Source organism: Phyllobates terribilis, unplaced genomic scaffold, assembly GCF_046119375.1.
Source record: "Phyllobates terribilis strain yellow unplaced genomic scaffold, ASM4611937v1 Scaffold_1__5_contigs__length_1240528914, whole genome shotgun sequence".
Classification (NCBI taxonomy): domain Eukaryota; kingdom Metazoa; phylum Chordata; class Amphibia; order Anura; family Dendrobatidae; genus Phyllobates; species Phyllobates terribilis.
Window position 1 is genome coordinate 1,119,762,918 of NW_027362761.1, and position 23,107 is coordinate 1,119,786,024.

Consider the following 23,107-nt stretch of genomic DNA (forward strand, 5'->3'; position numbering starts at 1 on the left):
GTGTGTCATTACTTATGAAATATAAAGCAGTCATGTTTCTTTTTAATTCTGAACAATCCATTTACATTCACATTACAAAGGTTGTCCACTGCTTTAACAATGATGGCCTATCCTTAGGATAGATCATCAGTGTCTGATTGATATGCAATACCTGGCACCCCTGTCGATCAGCTGTTCTCAGTATTGGCGGCAGCCGGAACTGACCAGTTATGAAACTGCACATTTCCGACGAAGGAATAGTTACTGCGGACGAGTACTGCACACTCCCTATTCAAACAAATATGGAGCAGATGTCCAGTACTCAGTCACGGCCACTATTTCGTTGACGGAACTGTGCTGGCTGTGCAGCACCGTAACTGGTGCCGGGTGGCGCACCCCCACTGATCAGACCTATCCTAAAGATAGCTCATCAATGTCAAAGCAGTGGACAACCTCTTTAAATGTAAATAGTTCATTAAAGAAGCCCTCCTATGAAGTTTTATTTTTTACTAAGTCTGTATATATGTGTATGTAATGTAGTCTATGTATTGTAGGGTTTGGTACTCACTCGGCTGCAGTTGAGGTAGGCAAGGCTGGTTTATTTTGACAGCATAAACCACTCATGAAGCAAACACAAAAACAGCCTTTTTCTGGCACAAAAAGATATATCAGAACAAAACTCAAAATAACAAGTCCATATAGCACGGCCTCAGTCATTTAAATAAAGTGCCTTTCTCTGCCTCCAGCAGAGTCTGAGCCACACGTGCAAGGCCTGCTCATCTTGCAAAACACGCAGACAGACTGGGACAGCTGCCTTAAATCAGGACATTTCAAGACCTGGACTGAAGGTAAGTGAGCAACCAATCCCATCCAGCTCTTTCAGCTGCACGTAAAACCCAGCCCTATAATTCGGGCCCATTAACTACCTCTCAGCGCTATGTGTATGTGAAGTGCCCCAGCGAGGTAGTCGTGGGCGAGCTGTGGCCCCTGCTCGCTCTGGCACCTCACAGACAAAGTGTGTCCTCCCTCTGATGTGCTGCAGTGTATGTGGTGCATTCCACTTACTTCTGACCAGCCGGTCGTGTCTGTACCCAGGCATTTCTCTTCTGGAACCAGGGCAGCAAAAATTTCAGAGGACATGAGGTTCATAACAATAACTGGGACATTACGCTGGGAAGAGGTATATGTACAATATTTACAGGCACATATAATGGATAAGGCCCAGAGGGCTGTCATCTTTCCCACATGTACTTGACACAACTTCAGCTCTGGTTCCCAATTTAAGTGAAGCATCTCTGTTGCTCTGTTCTCTAGCCCTAGAGAATCTTTCTCACCAGTGACAGTATATCCGGATCCTAGTTCTCCCCACATCCTAGATTTGAGTCCTGACTTCTTCTGCAGCCTGCAGACAGAATGTGCCCCCGAGTCCTCAATGACTTTCTTGAGTTTCCCAGGCTGGCTTAGGGGACTCTTGTGGAGGGAATTTTCTCTCTGGTGATCCGCTGTCTGAGATACGGGGCCCACGTTTACCTTAGTAGCCAGTTATACGAAGCCTGTCTGTCCTGTACCAGGTACTGCACACTAAGGGCCTGAACTTCCTGCTTCTGGGAACTAACCAGAGATTTTTTAAAGTGCCCACCCTCTATGGGCTGTCCTCACACACAGCTGTCCTCACTATCCTAAATACCTGCAGTGCTACTGGAAAACTTCCCCTGCCATCTGCATTCTAGACAGTGGCATCTTGTGGCTGGTTACCAACATTACAGCCCACAAGGAAACATTAGAAACAAAGCCTTATTCACATTCTATGCTCAACCATAGCACTGGGTTCCTCTTTCCTCTACTTGGCTGGATTATCACAGCTAACCCCTTAAGTGAACCTAACTACAGCCCAGAGAGATCTAACTCTCGGTAACATTCTCTTTAACCCTTTTAGTGCCAGAGGGAAGCTACTTCCTTCCCCACCACTACATGTTCTTGAGCCTGCTTCTCCAGGTCTAACATCACATAGGCCTCCTGTCCAGCTGCAACCTTACATTATTAATATACTCACCCACTGCTGCCTTCTCCGGGATCCAGCACTGTTCTTCTCAGTGATGTCACGGCTCTTCAGACTTTCCACGTCACGTTGCGCTATGCATGATCCAGAAGTGACTTTTACAATGTAAGCATCTATAGAGCGTCAGAACGAGGATCCATGCATTTACATTGTAAAAGAGGCTTCTGGCTCATACATAGAGAACAGAATGAGCAAGACAGTCTGAAGAGCGGTCACTCAGAAGAGGAGCAGAATGGAGCTGGATCCCAGAGAAGACGGCAGTAGGTGAGTATATTAAGTTACACTCACACTGCACTGCATTACATACAGTACAGACCAAAAGTTTGGACACACTTTCTCATTTAAAGATTTTTCTGTATTTTCTTGACTATGAAAATTGTACATTCACACTGAAGGCATCAAAACTATGAATTAACACATGTGGAATTATATACTTAACAAAAAAGTGTGAAACAACTGAAAATATGTCTTATATTCTAGGTTCTTCAAAGTAGCCACCTTTTGCTTTGATGACTGCTTTGCATACTCTTGGCATTCTCTTGATGAGCTTCAAGAGGTAGTCACCGGAAATGGTCTTCCAACAATCTTGAAGGAGTTCCCAGAGATGCTTAGCACTTGTTGGCCCTTTTTCCTTCACTCTGCGGTCCAGCTCACCCCAAACCATCTTGATTGGGTCCAGGTCTGGTGACTGTGGAGGCCAGGTCATCTGGCGTAGCACCCCATCACTCACCTTCTTGGTCAAATAGCCCTTACATAGCCTGGAGGTGTGTTTGGGGTCATTGTCCTGTTGAAAAATAAATGATGGTCCAACTAAGCGCAAACCGGATGGAATAGCATGCCGCTGCAAGATGCTATGGTAGCCATGCTGGTTCAGTATGCCTTCAATTTTGAATAAATCCCCAACAGTGTCACCAGCAAAGCACCCCCACACCATCACACCTCCTCCTCCATGCTTCATGGTGAGAACCAGGCATGTAGAGTCCATCCGTTCACCTTTTCTGCGTCGCACAAAGACACAATGGTTGGAACCAAAGATCTCAAATTTGGACTCATCAGACCTAAGCACAGATTTCCACTGGTTTAATGTCCATTCCTTGTGTTCTTTAGCCCAAACTAGTCTCTTCTGCTTGTTGCCTGTCCTTAGCAGTGGTTTCCTAGCAGCTATTTTACCATGATGGCCTGCTGCACAAAGTCTCCTCTTAACAGTTGTTGAAGAGATGTGTCTGCTGCTAGACCTCTGTGTGGCATTGACCTGGTCTCTAATCTGAGCTGCTGTTAACCTGTGATTTCTGAGGATAAACTTATCCTCAGAAGCAGAGGTGACTCTTGGTCTTCCTTTCCTGGGGCGGTCCTCATGTGAGCCAGGTTCTTTGAAGCGCTTGATGTTTTTTGCAACTGCACTTCGGGACACTTTCAAAGTTTTCCCAATTTTTCGCACTGACTGACCTTCATTTCTTAAAGTAATGATGGCCACTCGTTTTTCTTTACTTAGCTGCTTTTCTCTTGCCATAATACAAATTCTAACAGTCTATTCAGTAGGACTATCAGCTGTGTATCCACCAGACTTCTGCCCAACACAACTGATGGTCCCAACCCCATTTATAAGGCAAGAAATCCCACTTACTAAACCTGACAGGGCACACCTGTGAAGTGAAAACCATTTCCGGTGACTACCTCTTGAAGCTCATCAAGAGAATGCCAAGAGTGTGCAAAGCAGTCATCAAAGCAAAAGGTGGCTACTTTGAAGAACCTAGAATATAAGACATATTTTCAGTTGTTTCACACTTTTTTTGTTAAGTATATAATTCCACATGTGTTAATTCATAGTTTTGATGCCATCAGTGTGAATGTACAATTTTCATAGTCATGAAAATACAGAAAAATCTTTAAATGAGAAGGTGTGTCCAAACTTTTAGTCTGTACTGTACATATATGCATAAATTTAGAAAAAAAACAAAAAAACCTTTATGGATGAGTTTCTTTAAACTGTTCAAGTCTAAGGCAATATGCAAGCAGCCATATTACGGATCCAAAACTTATGACTCCATAATATGAACAAAACCCAATTATTGCTGATTTTTATGCTATTAGCTTCTTTTTTTTCATTACTTGCATGAAAAGTCGAGCAACAAGTAAGGTGAGAATGTCGCATGTTGCAATGTGACCATGGAGACAATCATTAGATGCAATATTGCAGTGCAACCTTACAGTCTTCATGTTGGGTGACCGAAATTGTCATGTTATTCTCAAATAAAGGGGTTGACTTTGGTCTTGAAGTTTGCAGTCACTCTATGGGCTTGGGATTCAAGTCTGCAGCCACTCTATGTGACTGCAGATTTGGGAATCCCTACAATCTGAACACTGTCAGGATTAGCCAGCGCTGAGAGCGGGTGGTCAAGTGACTACAAGTGAGCAAGCTGCATATTTCATGCCACATTCCAACTAGACATGTCCAACCTCACTCAATTCACTTGTATTTGTCAAGCCTCTGGATTCTAACCCTTGAGCCTATGGTTTGTGGTTGACTTCTCTGTCCGCTGAGCCACAACAGATACATCTTTTCTCTGGATGTTTAGTGTCTTTTATCCTTGCTTCAGTCTTTATAGGGTATCAGGTGTTTTCATTTACTTATTTATTTGTCTGCCCTATCACCTTTCGGGTGCAGATTTATATACTTTCCCCCTGCTAGTATTTCCTGCTGGTGATATTCTCATTCAGACGTCCAGCCATACTGCTGTAGTTTAAGCCAGTCAGTGAAAAACCGGCTATGGTTTGTCTCTCTGTTGTTTATGTTCTTTACCCTGTACCTATCTTCTGTTTATTTTTAGGAAGTAAGCAACATATTCTCTAACAGTACATACTTAATCCTTTATTTTGTATTTCATGGTTGGTTTTACTCACTCTGGGATCTCTTTCTATTTTAGCACGCTTTCCCTTCTAATTTTCACTCTGCTCTGCCCTCCGGTTGTTTAATCATAGAATCATAGAATCATAGAATGGTAGAGTTGGAAGGGACCTCCTGGGTCATCTGGTCCAACCCCCTGCTCAAAGCAGGATTCACTAGATCATCTCAGACAGATGTCTGTCCAGCCTCTGTTTGAAGACGTCCATTGAAGGGGAACTCACCACCTCTCGTGGCAGCCTGTTCCACTCATTAATCACCCTAACTGTCAAAAAGTTTTTTCTAATATCTAATCTGTGTCTCCTCCCATTTAATTTCATCCCATTGCTTCTAGTCTTTCCTTGTGCAAATGAGAATAAAGATGATCCTTCTACAATGTGACAGCCCTTGACATATTTGTAGACAGCTATTAAGTCTCCTCTCAGTCTTCTTTTTTGCAAGCTAAACATTCCCAAATCCTGCAACCGTTCCTCATAGGACATGGTTTGCAGACCAGTCCCCATTCTGGTCGCTCTTCTCTGAACTTGCTCCAGTTTGTCTATGTCTTTTTTAAAATGTGGTGCCCAAAACTGTACACAGTATTCCAGATGAGGTCTGACCAAAGAGGAGTAAAGACCGATAATGACTTCACGTGATCTAGACTGTATGCTTCTGTTAATACATCCCAGAATTGTATTTGCCTTTTTTGCTGCTGCATCACACTGTTGACTCATGTTCAGTCTATGATCTATTAGTATACCTAAGTCTTTTTCACATGTACTGTTGCTTAGCTCTATTCCTCCCATTCTGTATATGCTTTTTTCATTTTTATTGCCCAGATGTAGTACTTTGCATTTTTCCCTGTTAAAAACCATTCTGTTGGTTGCTGCCCACTGCTCCAGTTTATTTAGGTCTTTTTGAATCCTCTCTCTCTCTTCTCTAGTATTAGCTATCCCTGCTAGCTTTGTGTCATCAGCAAATTTAATCAGTTTACCCTCAATTCCTTCATCTAAATCATTGATAAAGATGTTGAACAATACAGGTCCCAGGACGGAGCCCTGTGGTACCCCACTTGAGACATTCATCCAGCTGGATGTGAAGCCATTTACAACCACCCTTTGAGTCCGATCACTAAGCCAGTTATGAATCCACCTAACAGTTGCCTGGTCCATTGCATACTTGGTCATTTTTTCAATAAGGATGGTGTGAGATACTTTGTCAAATGCTTTGCTGAAGTCAAGATATACTATATCTACAGCATTTCCCTGATCCACCCAGTCAGTGATTCTGTCATAGAAGGAAATTAAGTTAGTCTGACATGACTTGTTAGTTACAAACCCATGCTGACTCTGGTTAATCACTTCATTCTTATCCATGTACTTACATACATGTTGTTTAATAATTTGTTCAAAGATCTTTCCTGGTATAGAAGTCAGACTCACCGGCCTATAGTTCCCTGGGTCCACCTTCTTCCCCTTTTTGAAGATAGGAACAACATTTGCTCTTCTCCAGTCTTCTGGGACTTCTCCTGTTCTCCAAGAATTTTCAAAGATTATGGAGAGTGGTTCTAAAATTTCTTCTACGATCTCCTTCAGTACTCTGGGGTGTAATTCATCTGGACCTGGAGACTTGAACTCATTTATGTTAGCTAAATATTCCCTCACAATCTTTCTGTTTACAGATAACTTGGATTCCTCTATTCCTTTAAAAGGACAGTGAAGATCAGTTGATGTTACATTTTCTTTCTGAGAGAAAACAGATGCAAAATAGGAATTAAAAAGTTCGGCCTTCTCAACATCCTCTCTTACCATTTCTCCATTTTCATCCTGTAAAAATCCTATAGCATCTTTGACTTTTCTTTTACTTTTGACATACCCCCAAAATCCTTTTTTATTGCTTTTGACATCTCTTGCAAGCCTTAATTCATTGTCAGCTTTAGCTAACCTGATACGTGCCCTGCAGGATCTGCAGACTGCATTATAATCTTCTTTAGATATGCCTCCCTCTTTCCATTTAATAAACATTTCTTTCTTTCTTTTTAGCATGTGTTTAAGTTCTGTGTTCATCCATCCTGGTTTCCTTAAATGCTTCCCATTCTTCCTACTTTTCGGGATTGTTAACGATTGTGCTTTGAGAATCTCATTTTTAAAAATTTCCCATCCTTCCTGGACATTTTTGTCCTTAAGGACATCCAGCCATTGGATCCCTCCTATTCTCTTTCTGAGTCTCTTAAAATCTGCCTTTCTAAAATCTAACCTTGAAGTCTGAGTCTTCACATGTCTTCCTCCTCTAGTTATCCAAAATTCTATAATAGCATGATCGCTGCCTCCTAGGGTCCCAGCCACCTTTACCTCCTCAACCATTTCCTCCCTGTTTATAAGGATTAGATCCAAAGTAGCAGATCCCCTTGTTTTCTCCCCTACCTTTTGGAAGATAAAGTTGTCAGCAAGAGAGGATAAGAATTTGCTTGACCTGTTAGTTTTACTTGAGAGAGATTCCCAACAAATGTCTGGATAGTTGAAATCTCCCATGACCACTACGTCATATTTTTTGGAGAACTTGGTCATTTGATACATAAAGAGTTCATCCATATCTTCAGCTTGCCCAGGTGGCCTGTAGTAAATGCCTACAATGGTGTCCTTTCCGTTGTTCTCTCCTTGTATTCTTACCCAAACAGTTTCCACAGAACTCCCAGTCTCTGAAGCTTCAATCTCTGTGCAGATATACGCTTTTCTAACATACAATGCAACACCTCCTCCTCGTTTATCAAGTCTGTTTCTTGCAAATAAGTTGTATCCTTTTAGCCTTTTATTCCAATCATGTGTATCGTCCCACCAAGTTTCAGTGATTCCAATGACATCATATTCCTTTTCCTGCATTAGTAGTTCCAATTCTCCTTGTTTGTTGCCCATGCTTTGTGCATTTGTATAAAAACATTTTAGTTTGTGATTGGTTTCTCTTCCTCCCATATTTTTATTATTTAAATTGTTTTGTCTTTGTTCTTCCTTTCCACTTCCAGTAGCAGAGATCTCAATAGTATTTGTCAGCTGTATGGCTTTTTCTGGCCTTTTGCTTCCCTTCCCACATTGTTCTAGTTTAAAGCTCTTCTGATGAGTGTAGCAAGGCGACTTCCAAATACATGTTTTCCAGTCTTCGTAAGGTGCACCCCATCTCTAGCAAGTAGTCCATCGTATAGGTAATTCATTCCGTGATCCAGAAATCCAAATCCTTGTTGACGGCACCATCGACGTAGCCAGTTGTTCACCTGTAGAATCTTATTCCACCTCATTGTTCCATGGCCATCCACTGGGAGGATGGATGAGAAGACCACCTGCGCTCCCAATTCTTTCACTTTCTTGCCTAAGTCTTCAAAGTCACTGCAGATGGTTTCCAGGTCCTTTCTTGCGGTGTCATTTGTCCCCACATGTATTAGCAGGAATGGGTAGTGATCTGTAGGTCTGAAGAGTCTTGATATCCTGTCAGACACATCTTTAATTTTTGCTCCTGGAAGACAGCACATTTCTCTTGAGGTTATGTCTGGTCTGCAGATAGCGGCCTCTGTTCCTCTTAACAGGGAATCCCCCATGACCACCACTCTCCGTTTTTTCTTCACAACATTCTTCTTTCTCCATCCAGGAGGATTCTGAGGGTTTACAAGGTTATTCATTGCTGGCAAAGTCTTATTTTGCTGTATTTCTTCATGGTTCTCCTGCGTGAGAGCCTGGTACTGGTTCCTGAGCAGTATGGGTGCTGACTGCCTCTCGATCCTCCTGCTTCTGTGGGTCACATGCTTCCATTCCTCTGTTTCGTCAGGTGCAGTTCGAATTTCTTCTCTTTCTGAATCATGAAGAGATAATTCTGCTCTGTCTAAGAACTCTTCACCTTCCTTAATGATTTTCAAGGTAGTTAACCTCTCTTCTAGATTTCGCAACTTTTCCTCCAATAGGGACACAAGCTTGCATTTCTGGCATGTGAAGTTTGGCTTTTCCACTGGCAAGTCTGTGAACATGTAGCAGGATATGCAGCTCACCAAATGGCTCCTGGACTCTTCCATGTTCTTATTGTTAATGTTCTGAAAACAGTGAAAAAAGCTTAAAAAAAAAGCTTCAAAATGCGCGCGCCGGTAGGCGCACGGTTTACCGATGTCCTCTTTTCAGCTCCAACAGCCAAAATCCAGTGTTCTTTGAGCTCGCGGAGACTCTTCACTTACTCCAAAATGCAGTGGGAATATGCAAATTATCTCCTCAGGACTCCTCCCCTGGTTTAGGAGGAATATGAAGTACTCGAGGATCTTTAAGGCAGCATAAGTCCAAGTTGCCATCATCTAGTCTGTGGTTAGGGCTATCTTAACTTGCACAGGAACCTGTCACGGGGATACAGCAACAGAGAAGGGCCAGGAGATCGCGGTGTCTGATTACGCAAACTCCTGCACTTATTATAACTGCTTCACCATCCTATTGTTTTTTACTATACCTGAGTATATGTGTAAGTAATGTAGTATATGTATTAATATACTCACCTACTGCTGCCTTCTCCAGGATCCAGCAATGTTCTGCTCCTCTTCTCAGTGATTTCACCGCTCTTCAGACTTTCTGTGTCACGTTGTGCTATGCATGACCCAGAAGTAACTTTTATAATGTAAGCCTATGGAGAGTCAGAACGAGGATCCATACACTTACATTGTAAAAGAGGCTTCTGACTCATACATAGAGAACAGAATGAGCCGGAGAGTCTGAAGAGCGGGGACATCACTCAGAAGAGAAGCAAAATGGCACTGGATCCTGGAGGAGATGGCAGTGGCTGAGTATATTAAGTTACACACACACACTACACTGCATTACATACATATATGCACAGATTTAGAAAAAAAAAAAAAACCTTCATGGATGAGTTTCTTGAAACTGTTCAAGTCTAAGGCAATATGCGCACACTTTCCCTTCTTCAGATAATTTGCACTCTGCTCAGCCCTTCAGCGGTTTAGGAGGAATGTGAAGCGTTTGAGGACCTTTCAGGCAGCATAAGTCTGAGTTGCCATCATCTAGTCTGTGGTTAGGGCTATCTCAGCTCACGCAGGAACCTGTCATGGGGATACAGCAACAGAGAGGGGCCAGGAGATTGCGGTGTCTGGTTACACAAACTCCTGCACTTATTAGAACTGCTTCACCATCCTATTAAACAGTGCAAGTTTCCTTGCTGCCATGGCAAGGGTTAATCAGTTCAGTTGATCTCCTGGACCTTTCCATCCTGAATAGTCTTAACTGTTCTGCGTCAGCCACTCCCCTCTTGTATATATATGCTCGCAACTGGCACTTGGGAGATGCCAGTAATAGTTCTACTTCATGGTTTGGTGGTGAAGGAGAAAGGACTGTGTTTGGAACTGGCAGTTGGAGAGTTTTTCTGGATATTGCTGCGTGGAGTTGGTTTGCATGTTTTTCTTTATCCTCTCACATTTGGTTTCTAATTCCTATACCTCCTGTTTCCCACTCTATTGCTTTGTGAGTGTATTTGTATGATTGTAGTTTTCTTTTATTCCTACCTGTTAACTTTGTCTGTCTGGTTAGTGTTTTCCTGTACACTTCAGCCCCTCACCTCCCTGGGTAGGGGAGGGATCAGATCAGGGTAAGTTAGGAGTAGAGATGAGCGGTGTTCGACTAGAACTGTTCGCCAATCTCAAATTCGAGCTGTTTTGGGCGGTGTTCGAGTCGTTGGACGAACGCGAACGATTTGCAAAAAACTCGGCTGTTCGAGGTTATGTTCGATAACTGTTCGTGCACCAAAAGCGTGTCCTGCATGTCTGGCGCTATTTAGAGCACCAATCATGCAGGGATTGTCTGCCACTCACTGTAATACTACAGCCATGGTGGTTGGTGCATTACAGTGGTTGCCCAAATCGATGGGAACAGTGCTCACAGTGAAACATGAAAAGACGGCAATTCAGCATTGGCATACACCGGTACCCGACAATTTAGAACAGAAAGAATAGAGTATCACACATAGATTAGATAGATAGAAACATGTCAGTCACATATATAAGAAGTACAGTGACAGTGTTGGTTACTGTACTTGTCATTTAGTGTTAAAGGATTTATTAAAAAAAATAATAGTGTTTTCATGCACCTGTCTCTTTAAAAAAGCCGGCCGGCAATTCAGCATCTGTACCCGACAATTTAGAACAGAAAGAATAGAGCATCACACATAGATTAGATAGATAGAAACATGTCAGTCACATATGTAATAAGTACAGTGACAGTGTTGATTACTGTACTTGTCATTTACTGTTAAAATAAAGGATTTATTAAAAAAAAAATTGGCGTGGGGTTCCCCGTAATTTTAGTCTCTAGCAGAGGTCAAGCAGACGGCTGGGGCAGATGTTTGAAGCCTGGGAAGGGGGTAATACCCACGGAGCTTCCCAAGCTACTAATATCAGCCCCCAGCTGAATACATAGCCTTTACTAGCTATTAAAATGGGGGACCCAAAAAAAATGACGTGGGGTTCCCCCTATTTTAATAGCTAGCAAAGGCTAGGCAGACAGCTGGGGGCTGATATTAATAGCCCAGGAAGGGTGCCATGAATATTGGCCCCCTCCCAGGCTAGAAACACCAGCCGTCAGCCGCCACAGAATTGGCGCATCCGTAGGATGCGCCAATTCTGGCACTTAGCCTCGCTCTTCCCACTGCCCTGTAGCGGTGGCAGTGGGGTAATAGGGTTGGGATTGATGTCAGCTTATAATGCCATCTGACATCAAGCCCAGGTTAGTAATGGAGAGGCGTCTATAAGACACCCCCATTACTAACCCCATAGTCAAAGTTAAAAAAACAACACAAACACCCAGAATAAAGTCCTTTAATTGAAATAAACACACAATTCTTTATTGTTCTAAATTAAACCATACTTACCATCACGCCCATTCCAGCTGAAGCCAATGTCATCTGCAATAAAAATAAAATAATAAACCAACATCATCCTTACCTTTCGATGGTTCCCGCGACGGCTCCAGCTCTGCTACATTCACATGACAGGCTGGATAGCAGCCGAAAGCTGCCATCCAGCTTGCCATACCGCAGACACTGAGAAGCGCAGGCATGCTTGCGCTCCTCAGTGTCTGGCTGTGACGGCATAAAGATGAGCCGAGGTCATGTCCAATGAACTCAGCTCACCTCATGCACATCACTGACAGCGTGGGAGAATTCTCCTGCGCTCAGCGCTTGAGCAGGAGAATTCTCCCACGCTGGGATGGCATTGTGATGACAGGCTGGATCACAGCTGAACGCTGCCATCCAGCTTGTAATCCTTCAGAGACACTGCAGAGTGCAAGCATGCCTGCGCTCTGCAGTGTCTATGAAGGATGGCATGCTGGATGGCAGCGCTCAGCTGCGATCCAGCCTGTCATCTCAATGCCATCCCAGCGTGGGAGAATTCTCCTGCTCAAGCGCTGAGCGCAGGAGAATTCTCCCACGCTGTCAGTGATGTGCATGAGGTGAGCTGAGTTCATTGGACATGTCCTCGGCTCATCTTTATGGTAAGGTAAGGATGAGGTTGCTTTATTATTTTACTTTTATTGCAGAAGACATTGGCTTCAGCTGGAATGCGTGATAGTAAGTATGGTTTAATTTAGAACATTAAAAAATTATGTGTTTATTTCAATTAAAGGACTTTATTCTTGGTGTTGTGTTTTTTAAATACTTTGCTTGAAATTCATGGCGGTCATGTCTAATATTGGTGTGACCCCATGAATTTCGGGCTTAGGGCCAGCTGATAATGCCAAGCTTGCCCTAACCCCTTTATTACCCAGTGAGCCACCGCACCAGGGCCCTGGATGAGTTGGGTACAGCGCCAGAAGATGGCGCTTCTATGAATGCGCCATTTTCTAGGGTGGCTGCGGACTGCAATTTGCAGCGGGGGGGGCCCAGAAAGCTTGGGCCTACCTGCGCTGCGGATTCCAGCCCCCAGCTGCCTAGATGTACCTGGCTGGACACAAAAATAGGGCGAAGCCCCATGTATTTTTTTTTTTAATTATTTCATGAAATTCATGAAATAATTTAAAAAAAAAGGGCTTCCCTATATTATTGTGTCCGGCCAGGTACAAATAGGCAGCTGGTGGTTGGGGGCAGCCCGTTCCTGCCTGCTGTACCTGGCTGGACACAAAAATAGGGCGAAGCCCCGCATATTTTTTTTTAAATTATTTCATGAAATTCATTGGACATGAGCTCACCTCATGCACGTCACTGACAGCGTGGGAAAATTCTCCTGCACTCAGAGCTTCAACATGAGAATTTTCCCACGCTGTCAGTGACGTGCATGAGGTGAGTTGAGTTCATTGAACATGACCTCGGCTCATCTGGATGCCGTTACAGCCAGACTCTGCAGAGCGCAAGCATGCCTGCACTTCTCAGTGTCTGCGGCATGGCAAGCTGGATGGCAGCTTTCTGCAGGTCCAGCCTGTCATCTCGATGTAGCAGAGCTGAAGCTGTCCTGGGAACCATGGGAAGGTAAGGATGAGGCTGCTTTATTATTTTATTTTTATTGCAGGAGATCGTTGGCTTCAGCTGGAATGGGTGTGTCAGTAAGTATGGTTTAATTTAGAACAATAAAGAATTGTGTCTTTATTTCAATTAAAGGACTTTATTCTGGGTGTTTGTGTTGTTTTTTTAACTTTGACTATGGGGTTAGTAATGGGGGTGTCTTATAGACGCCTCTCCATTACTAACCTGGGCTTGATGTCAGCTGGCATTATAAGCTGACATCAACCCCAACCCTATTACCCCACTGCCACCGCTACAGGGCAGTGGGAAGAGCGAGGCTAAGTGCCAGAATTTCTGGGGCGGTTGACGGCTGGTGTTTCTAGCCTGGGAGGGGGCCAATATTCATGGCACCCTTCCTGGGCTATTAATATCAGCCCCCAGCTGTCTGCCTAGCCTTTGCTATTAAAATAGGGGGGACCCCATGTCATTTTTTTGGGGGTCCCCCATTTTAATAGCTAGTAAAGGCTAGGTATTCAGCTGGGGGCTGATATTAGTAGCCTGGGAAGCTCCATGGGTATTACCCCCTTCCCAGGCTTCAAACATCTGCCCCAGCCGTCTGCTTAACCTCCGCTAGAGACTAAAATTACGGGGAACCCAACGCCAATTTATTTTTTAATAAATCTTTTATTTTAACACTAAATGACAAGTACAGTAATCAACACTATCACTGTACTTCTTATATATGTGACTGACATGTTTCTATCTATCTAATCTATGTGTGATGCTCTATTCTTTCTGTTCTAAATTGTCGGGTACCGGTGTATGCCGCTGCTGAATTGTCGGCCGGCTTTTTTAAAGAGAGTGTCTTCTGAGCAGTTTGTAAGCTTTTGGACACCTTTGAAGGTGTTTTCTATGTGTTTCTATGTGTTTTTGTTTGCCTGCCATTGGTTTTAACAGTGTTCGACGGTGTTCTAAGGTGTTCAACGAACAGTTCCACGAACATCCCGGTGTTCGACGAACCGAACCCGAACACTACGGGGGTGGCTCAACACAAGTTAGGAGCATAGATAGTTGTGAGAACCCGGCATCTTCACCTTCAGGAGTAAACTGGGGGACAGAGATAGACTAAAGCACCCCTAGTTTGAGGGATCGAGTAGATGCCCACAGTCTTTTATCACTACGTGACAGAACCACTAGGGACTGTGGAGTCAGGATATCTAGTCTGTACAGGAACCGTCAGGGTCAGTTGCAGTTTTTGTGTGTTACCTATTTTCCCGAATGAGTTGCTACACTATCATAACAGTATTGAGTGAGGCCATGCACATCTAGTCGGCATGTAACCACATGTATGCCAATCTCATACTTTCGGCCACATGCCAGCTTGCTTCCAGCACCAGCACCAGAGAATCCTAACAGTGCGCAAACTGTGCGCTATGAGTATCCACAAGTCTGCAGTCAGAATGACTGCAGACTTGGAGCCCAAGCCTGGACAACCCCTTTAAGCCTTGTTATTTTCCTTAGGATGAGATCTCTGCGATGAGAAAGATATTATGTTTCCTCTGGTCTACACTTAAACTGTTGCAATAGATAGTAATGAAATGAATGCATATGAGGTGGATACACACCTTCGATGTATGTTCTTTAAGAACATTGATAGAAATCATTGTATATAGTACAGAATGTTAATTCTTACAGCTACTCATTATTCTTCAAGTACAGCCAAGTACCAGGGCTCTGCATAACGATGCAAGTTCCATTGAAGATTTACAAACAATCACTATTGCCGCCCCTCCCTTTCTACAACTAGGAACATGCCCAGTGCCTGCAGAGTCATATGTCTGGTAATTAAAGTAGAAGAAGAAGCAACATTGGATTATTTCAATAGTTAACTCTACTTTTCTGCCAACTGTCTATGTAGTAAGATGACCGGTCTAACAATAAATAATATCGATCTTATTTTATTGTGATATTGCATTGAAGGAGCTGCCTAGTTGTTGGTTACTACAGATGAACAGTCAGTAATATATGTTCCTATTGAAAATCTCTTTCAAGTAAGGGCATATAGAGTATAGTATAGAGGGAGCCCATATGGTTTCTGTTGGATGACAAGAGGGAGTCCAAACTTGATTGGATCTCATCCGCTTTACTACTGGGTGGTTAGAATTTTTGAAGAGTTCCCTTTTCATGGGATTTTATATGTTACTAAGGTATGCGGTATTGGTCTAAAGGTGGCCAAACACGTAAAAGAATGTTGAAGGATAAAAAAAGGTTGACAAACTGTTAAAATCATTTGGTGAGCTATGATTCCATCATACACTACTCACGTTGCCAACATGGCCCCCGTACTTAGACCATAGGCTGGAATGAAGCAACGGAGGCAGAAAGAGAGGTCTAGCTTCTTCAATGATGGATCCTGCTTTTTTCTTGGGCGCAGCAATAGCCAGAGATTTATCCAGAGACCATGTGGGCAGTTGTGTTCGAAGCTTAAAACTGGAAGGAGGAACATTCAAACTTTGCTACATAGGTGAGGTTGTAGAAGACAGTTTCATGTCACAGGCCATATTCCATGACAATTCTGCACACAGCAACAAGACGCAAAGTAGTTATACTGCATCATTAAGGTCTCTTCCAGGCAAAGAATACAAAGCAGACAAGGGTTTCAAGATGTAACAACTACTTGCATATAAGATATTAATCCAAATAACAAGAAAATGAGTATATACAAAATATGCACACAGGAATATATGCACAGGAAGACCCGCCGCTCCGACGCGCGTTTCGTCGACCTTCTTCAGGGAGCTCCCTGAAGAAGGTCGACGAAACGCGCGTCGGAGCGGTGGGTCGTCCTGTTTACTCACCTCATTGTTCCATCAGGTAATGGACACTACGGCAAATTGTATTCATATTTTGTATATATGAGATTATATGTAGATCAGATTTATTCTTAATCATGGTTATGAGCTATTAACACCAATTTCATGCTATAAGATTGCTGTGCAACTTTATTTATTTGTTTGGTATGATATAGCTACTGGATCTGATGTAAACCATTATATACTACAACTTTGTTATTAGTGCTTTGTGATCCAACTGTATGGCAATATGTGATTTAATGCCACTTTCTGACGATACCCATCCCCTGAAGTTACTGGTGTGCTTTTTATCTAGTTTTTATAGTATTGTGACTTTATTTAATAAAAGTTAAATTTTATGATCTGATATACTCATTTTCTTGTTATTTGGATTAATATCCTATAAGCAAGTAGTTGTTACATATTGTTGGAGTTTTTTTGTGATCTATATCATTATATATGGGATACCATTGTGGGACTTTTGTAAGCTAAGGGTTTCAAGATGTGCTGTTTAAGCCAATTTGAAGAAGCACCAAGAAATGGCCAATGCTGAACACCATAGACCAGTGGTCAGCCAAGGAAACATAGTATAGTGGATGAGAGGCATATTCTTATTTCCCTTCATAATCGGATGATTTTCAGCAGTGTCATCAGAAAACAAGGTAGGTGAGGTTATGGAAAGAGTGCACCAATCTTGGTTTCAACAGTCATTTTGTGCTGACAGACTCCCACTGAGTCCTTCTGAGTTACTTTTTTTCCTATAAATGTTCTGTTGGGGGCCAATCATACGGAGCCTCATCTGAAAACTTGGACCACAAAATAGGAAAAAGCTTGATTTGGACAAATACCTACTTATTTCCTGGAAACTAAAGCATTGGGTTAGGCGTCTGTTACCTATTGTTACTGGCCAAATATTAAAGCATACTGTTAAGCGTAGACAACATTGATGAGGTAAATTACACCTGCAGGTTGACAGACAGGACCCAATGGAGAGAAAAGTTTGTGCAGCCTTGAGCATTAGCACTTCGTAGCAGAAGGTCCACCATGGCGAATGGTGAATACTGATGGCATACAGCAATATTAACTGATAATTTGTAAATTAGGCCAGAACAACTCTTTGCTTACTTAAATTCTTATTATTGAAAGTATTTCCAGCCTGATTCAGTAGAGGTACAGCATAATTCTAGGAGAAGCCGTAACCTTCTGAGAGTTACACGGAGCTGTGGACTTAATCAATTAATTAGGTATATAAAGTCAGCCTGGGATATTAATGCAGTCACCTGCGTTGTGAAATGCCATTTGCAATTTTATTATTCATGGCTTCTCCTAAACTAGTTTAGTATTATAAATAATTGAATTCTTCTTCACAACGATATTGCTTGTTGGGAGAAGGGAACCAGAGGTGCTGGTGCCAGTCCATCATTACAAATCATTTTGATCATAATGTGTTGTCCTTACCACATTGGTGAAACAAAATCCCTATCATTTCCGGAATATAAAATATATGCTTGAGAAATATAATAAACAGATTTCTTTTGAAATGAAGATTACTGGACATGAAAGGGATAATTTCTTAACATGAATAAAATGCTGAATAGCAACTTTAGCCAAAGCAAATTATAAAACATTACCTTTTATTAAACTTGCACATCTAGACTAATGTAAAGTGAAGTTAGATCTTATGTCATTTACAGTGAAGCCTTCTCTTAGTGATGACCATCCAAGACTGATTTCAAAAGAAAACTATGCATTTCTAGGGGGTCAATTCAAAGAGGTTTCAGTTTACTTCAGTTATTTTTTAGGAATTTGGGGGTAAGAATAAAATAAAATATTCATGTGCAAAATTCTTTGGGGAGCAAAGTAAAAAAAAAAAAATGATAGATGTGACATCGCGTTAGCACTGAAGACTTCTGACCGGGAGCCTCAGATCTCTAGGTGGTCATCCCTTTAAGCTGTATCAGTGACAACATGATGCCAATACAGTTGAATCCTGTGGTAGAGAATTAAGCCACAGGCTCACTGCCCCTTATGGTCACTGGTGCTCTTATGGTCACTGAGGTCCTATCTCTCTCTCCTGTAGAGTGTAAGCTCTTATGGTCACCAGGGTCCTCTCTCTCTCCTGTAGAGCGGAAGCTCTTATGGTCACCAGGGCCCTATCTCTCTCTCCTGTACAGTGTAAGCTCTTATGGTCACCAGGGTCCTCTCTCTCTCCTGCAGAGTGGAAGCTCTTATGGTCACCAGGGCCCTATCGCTCTCTCCTGTACAGTGTAAGCTCTTATGGTCACCAGGGTCCTCTCTCTCTCCTGTAGAGCGGAAGCTCTTATGGTCACCAGGGCCCTATCTCTCTCTCCTATACAGTGTAAGCTCTTATGGTCACCGGGGTCCTCTCTCTCTCCTGTAGAGTGTAAGCTCATATGGTCAGTGGGGTCCTATCTCTCTCTTCTATAGAGTGTAAGCTGTTATGGTCAGTGGGGTCCTATCTCTCTCTTCTATAGAGTGTAAGCTGTTATGGTCAGTGGGGTCCTATCTCTCTCTTCTATAGAGTGTAAGCTGTTATGGTCAGTGGGGTCCTCTCTTTTTCTCATGTAGAGTGTAAGCTCTTATGTTCACCGGGGTCCTCTCTCTCTCTTCTATAGAGCGTAAGCTCTTATGTTCACCGGGGTCCTCTCTCCCTCTTCTCCCTCACGTGTAATTTGAAGCAATTACAAGCTTTAAAGTATTGAGATTCATGTAAACTTATTCGCCATGAAATAATTTTTCAGAAGAAAGTTCAGCAAAGCCAGCAACTTCAAATTTCAATTTAACCACTCATTCCTAGTGCTGGACCCTTAGGCATGAAAATACTATATGTCCACATTTTATATACAGGAGTTTTCACGTTTATTTTGTTTGTTCTATCTAAATATAACTTAAGCAGCCTTACTGAACCCCAACTTTACTCACTGCTGCCTCTCTACCATTGCCCTTGATTGACTCGACTGCAGAGGTGCCATCACGACTACAGCAAGTGATTACTGCAGCCAATCATTGGGCTCAGGGGGCCCTCATAGTCCATTTGGCGCTGTGGATGACATTATGGGTTGCGTGGGGCCCCCACACTGTCTGTGGGATGTGTGGAGAACATCATATTGTGTGTGCACCCTCATACTTTGTGGGGGTGCTGTGGGTGGCATTGTATTTTGTAGGAGCTCCCTCATACTTCCTATGGTATTTGTGGAGGACATTATACTGTGTCTGGGAGCCTTCATTGCCTGTGGGATCTGTGGGGAGACATCATATTGTTTGTGGGTTCTCGTACTTTGTGGGGGTGCTGTGGGTGACATTGTATTGAGTATGGGCACCCTCACACTTTCTATTGTATTTGTGGGGGACATTATACTGTGTGTGGGGGCCCTCATACTATGTGGAGTGCAGTGAAGGTCCTCACATTGCCTGTGGGATCTGTGGGGGGACATCATATTGTTTGTGGTTCCTCATACTTTGTGGGGGCTGTGGGCGACATATTGTGTGTGGAGGTCCTCAAACTTCCTGTGAGATCTGTGCAGGACCTCATATTGTGTATAGGAGCCCACATACTGTGTGAGTGCCTGTGGGGTCCCTCAAACTGAATGTGAGAAACATCATACTGTGTATAGGGGGTTGTGCTGCTATCATGCCATATATTGGGGATTTGTGAAGCCATCATCCTGTGTGAGGGAAGCATTTTAGGGGTATCGTGCTGTGGGATGTATTATACTGTGTTGGAGTTACTGGGGTAGCATTATAATTTGTGGGAGGCTCAGTGGCGGCATCATACTTTGCTGGAGGCATTGTGGTGTCATCATACACTGCGTGCAGGGGGATTGTGGGGTGTAATTGTGGGGTGAATTCACTTTGGGAGTAACATGCAGTATCAGGGGCATTTTTGAGGTCATTATGCTCTATAAAGACTATGAAAGGGGCAGAGTAGTGAATGAGAACACTAAGGGGCTTTAGTATTGGCATAATTACTATGTACCTGCCGTAATACATGTCCTGCTCCTTAATTTTTAAAAGCTGAAAGGTATAACCTTTCCCACTCCCACTCCACCAAATATATTTTATTTGGAGGGGTGGGGGGGGCATATAGTATAGTATAGTAGCAATTAGGACTTTTGCTATGGGACTCTGTGATTTCTATGTATGTACTGGTAGGAAATATAGATGAACATTATAAATATATCCAAATAAAAACATTAGGATGTTTAGCGTGGACAATTGGCGATAAGAGGGTTAATATAGTTCTAGGCTTATGCCCTGATCTTCTCCAAGCACGTCTATGTCTATGACTCTTTTATCCATCACAGTTTAATATAAAACTAATATAAATGGCCCTTCATATTGTTAATGTATTATTACCCCTTAAAGTATAAAACCTTGCAGAATGCCATGCCGGGCAATTAACCAGTAGATAGAAACAATTTATTACAAAACCGGTAATAAAATGAACTAGTTCCTATAGGGTAGTTCGCACTTGCCCTTTTCTATATAGACGTAATGGATGATTCAGTTTGGAGACGCAGGGCCACAGAATACAGACTGCCTTTCACTTTCACTCCTCCTTGCCAGATGCTAATTTGGTATAAAGAGAAATTGAAGCCTCTGTTTAGGAGACGTCTCTGACAATGTGGAGCAGAGAGAAGCATTCTGGAAGGTTTCCAAAATTGAAACATGGCGCAGGTCCCCGGGGCATAGCGTATGCTATCTCCAGAAACTTTTCTAAACTTGGCACTGTCATGATTGACAGTAGGCACCAAAATGTTCATTATCCAGCAGCTAAAGACATGTACGTTTGAGTACCTTTGATTGTGCCAGTACATGTCTGGATTATGTCATTCGGCTGGGATTTGCTTTTAACCCTTAGGATAGTGGATCGAAAAACCTTTATAACACACAAGAAAGGAAATCTGTACGTTTAAACACCATTGTGGAGAAGAAAGCATTGACTTACACTCACTTTCAGTATCAATGAAAATGACAACCATTAACTATATCTTATAACGTAGCACAACATAAAGGTAGTAAGTTACATACACTCTATATGAGGAAAAGTATTAGGACACACGACTTAATCATTGAATTCAGGTTTTTCGTTCCGTCTTCTTGCGCAGGTGAATAACATACAGTCCCTCGCCATGGCATCTGCCTTCACTAACATTTGTGAAAGAATCGCTCATCGTAAAGAGCTCCGTGATACCAGAGCGATCCTGCGATAACATTTCTGGAGGAGGCCGCATTTCAGTTGTAAGATTCGGCAACTTCATTTAGCGGCGTATGCCTAATAATAAATTTGACGCATTTTATTCCAGTGCTACCTTCATTAAGACTGGAGTACAAAATGGCATTCTTAGTAAAAAAAAAAAACAGACCCGATGAAGCGCAGGACCAGCGTGAAACGGCCGTTGTCCTCTCACCCCCGCACCCCAGAACCTGCAACACCACTCTGCATGTGTAATCCCGAATAAACAGGACCATTATCCAGCAACACTGTTGGTGAGTGCATTATCTGTTTCATTTCTACAGCTTTGACGGCTTATCAAGCATATGGTTGAACATACATTACATCATGTCCTATAATAGTTTTCCACCTATTAAATAGTAATTATTGTAAGATGACCAGCGGACAGGTCCTTGAGGGGAGATATGTATCATCGAGGTTGATAGCTTCGATGATGTAAGCCCGGAAAAGCATGCTCCAGCACGTACATTGCTGCGAGAGTTAATAGGGTGTATCAGGGCCAGGTTTTATGAGCAGTCATAGAGATGAGTGGGAGTGGCTACTCATATATCCCAACCCTGGGGCGTGGTTTGGGAGATAAAATGGAGTACAAGTGCCTCATTCAGTGTCTGTGACTGGAGGTGTGGAGACCTCCAGGGTGTTTTGCTACAACATTACAACTGGTGCCAGAAGCACGGGCACGAATCCCAAGGTGCAGTGTGACTGTCGCAAAGATAATGCATGTCCTGGGTGAAAGCGACTTCAGGAGCGAAAGTCAACAACATGGAGGATCTGATAAAACCACTGATGCAGGCTAATCTCCAGCAGCAACAGATATGGCAGCAGTAGCATCAACAGCAGCAGTGGCAACCACAGCAGTAGAGGCAGCAGCTTCAATGGCAGCAGCAGCAGTGGCAACAGAAGCAGCAGATGCAGCAGCAGCACAAGCAGTAGTTGGAACTCCTAGATGAGGCGATCCGTGGCAGTGCAACCGCCCCATCCCCAACTCCAGGTGATGACTCACACATGAGGAAGACTGTAAAGAGAGCCTTACAAAAGATTACTCCAGGTGATGACGTCAAGGCGTTCTTGACGGTTTTTGAGAGGGTGGCGGAGTAGGAGAAATTGCCTCTGGAGCAGTGAGTAGAGATTCTGGTGCCTTATCTAATGGGAGAACCGCAGAAGTTTTATTATGATCTGGCCTTGCAGAATGCAAAAGAGTACGCCAAATTGAAGACTGAGATATTGGCGCGTTTAGGAGTGACTTTGACTGTCACGACGCAACGGATGCACCACTGGCCTATAGCAATGACAAACCTCCCCAGTCTCAAATGTTTGACCTCCTACACCTGGTCCAAAAGTGGTTGCAGATTGAATTTTCCTCCCAAGCACAGATGGTGGAGAGGATCATCATGGACAGGTTCATACACTGCCTTCCAAGGTGATGCCCACTGTGAAACAACACCTCCTCAAAGCACAAAAGGCACTGTTGAGGGTGTACAATAGATTGGCAAGGGTGAGACACTTCAACCCTGGAGATCATGCACTGGTGCTGGTACCTACGGTGGAGAGCAAATTATTTATCAAGTGAAAGGGCCTCTAAGAAGTAGTGGAAAAGGTTGGAGACGTCAACTATA